Source organism: Propithecus coquereli, unplaced genomic scaffold, assembly GCF_000956105.1.
Source record: "Propithecus coquereli isolate 6110/MARCELLA unplaced genomic scaffold, Pcoq_1.0 Scaffold50, whole genome shotgun sequence".
Lineage (NCBI taxonomy): Eukaryota > Metazoa > Chordata > Mammalia > Primates > Indriidae > Propithecus > Propithecus coquereli.
Window position 1 is genome coordinate 3284062 of NW_012150841.1, and position 2241 is coordinate 3286302.

General features: G+C 37.4%; 1 protein-coding gene across 1 annotated transcript in view; it reads left to right on the forward strand.

Moving 5' to 3' along the window:
• Window positions 1–2241, forward strand: part of MBTPS2 (membrane-bound transcription factor peptidase, site 2) — a 76480-nt gene that overhangs the window by 54551 nt on the left and 19688 nt on the right. The gene's annotated exons all lie outside the window — the stretch shown is intronic.

Below are 2241 nucleotides of genomic sequence, written 5' to 3' on the forward strand. Positions count from 1 at the left end.
GGCCACAGCTGTGGATTTATGTTTTGGTTGGAATAATCACCCTAGGAAGAAGCCCTAACCCAGAGATCGCAAATTGATGGTAGCCTACAGACCAAATCCAGCCTTAGCAGATGTATTTGCTTTGGCTTGCCCAGTGTTTTTTAAATTTTTAATTTGCTGCCAATATTTAAACTTCAAGAGGTTTCACATGAGGGCCCAGATTTCTGGTTTCTATTGATTCTGGGACCCAAGTTGAGTGGCCTGGCTGCTAACCCCTTAGAACAGAGTGTGTATTTTCTAATTCATGACAGTCCCTTCCACTTGCTGTTTCTTCCACACAAATAAATGATCCACTTCATTTATCTGGTACCTGCTTGGCCCCTTTAAGCATTCATATTACCAAACATGCTGTATCAATAGTGATAACAAATTCTCGACTTCTAATTCTGTGTTATGCATAATCCTCCAAGAAAAGTTAGTGGTTAAGCATCAGTTGTAAATTTTTTTAAGTAATGACTGATGCAAAAGCAAGTAGTGTGGAACATTATTTATGTATCCAATGTATACTGAGTAATACACCTTATATAAGACGCCGAGAAACCTTTCCCTCAAGGAGCTCACAGTCTAATCAAGGAAACAGATTATTACAGTACAAGGTTAAATTTAAGTAATGACAGGCAGTACTGGGAAATTATGACAGTCAGTCTTTACTGAGAAGATGAAGGCAAGATGAAGGCAGGTTTCACAGCAGCAGACCTTGAATTGGACCTCAATAGTCAGTTGAATTTTAGGAGGCCAAGATGGACATGAATTTCATCACCACAGAATAGAAGGTGGTTAGGGAACTGCTAGTAATTCAGTTTAGCAAAAGAATCATATAAGATAAGGTGGTAAAAAAAAATGGAGGTCTTTAAGTTTTAGGCTATGGAATTAGACTTTATTTGGGAACAGTGCAGTCTTTGGAAATTTTGAATGAGAGAAGTTATATTCTCAGAGTTATACATTGGAAGCTTAATCTGAAGCATTCAGTATGTAGGGCAAGTTTGAACATGATAGGTAGATGGGGAGCAAACAGACTTATTAGGGGTCTGTTCAAATGGGTCAGGTGAGAAGGAATTTGTCTGCACCCAAGTAGGAATAAATAAGGAGAAAAATAATGAGGATGTAAAAATTGGTGGGACTTGGCAACTGATCAAAGAGGATACTGAGGGTTTTAGCCTGGATCGATTTTAAAAAAAATTCCTAAACAACTTTTTGCCTTACCCTTTACCATTAGGGGTGATGAGTGATTATAGGCATAGGTTTGTCTGTGCCATTAGATGCTCACAATTTACTTTAATATTTTAAATATTATTTGTCATCCAAAATTAAATACCCATTCAGTTATGATAAGAAAACAAAACTACTCACACAGCCACGTAGTGCAGAGGAAAAATTGATTCATCAGTTAGTTTACTTTGCCTCTGTTTAGTTCTTCAGTATGTATTGGCCAGGGAGAGAGAGCAATAGTGTGTGGCTAGGGGAGATCCAGTATAACTAATACAAGATGTCTTCCTCAAATAATCTGCTAAAACAAAACAAACAACTATTAAAAAATAACAAGCAAAAACTTTTGGCTAAAATAAGAAATCCTCATAAAATCACATTGCATATCAACTAACATTTTCATACTAAGTGCTTCCGAAGATACTCTTGTAATAGAAAAGCTTTTTGTAGTACTGGAAAACAGAGATAACTTTGCTTTTGAGACTGTTTTCCTCAGCACATCTGAGTATGGTAGTTTGTATTCAAGATTCAAATTTATTTGGTCCTTGCCACACATCAATCTATGCTTCATCAGTTTGATGTGTTGGATGCAGGAAGCCTTCCAAGATAAATACGTGAAATCGTTTTTTGTCCCACCTGTATCAGTGATTTAGCTTCCTTATTTTGCCCCAGATACAAGTGAAGCAGTCCACAAAGAGCTTTAAAAAAATAAATACTGGGAATAAACAGTTGCCCCATTTCTGTTGACTTCCAAAAATAGTGACTGGATTATTGGCATGCAGGCAGATATTTGCACATCTGTGGGTCAAATTAGGTTTCCCTGGATTTGTAGGGAAAGCCCCAAGGTAAACCTGGAGGTAGAATAGGTATTTGGATATAATGGGAATGTCTTAGGCATCCTCTGGCCCCTTCTGTTTGCTAACACCTTAGTGCAGGAGTTCAGAAATAATGTTGGATCAGTGGCATTAGGGCACATAATAGTGGCTCATTAAATGT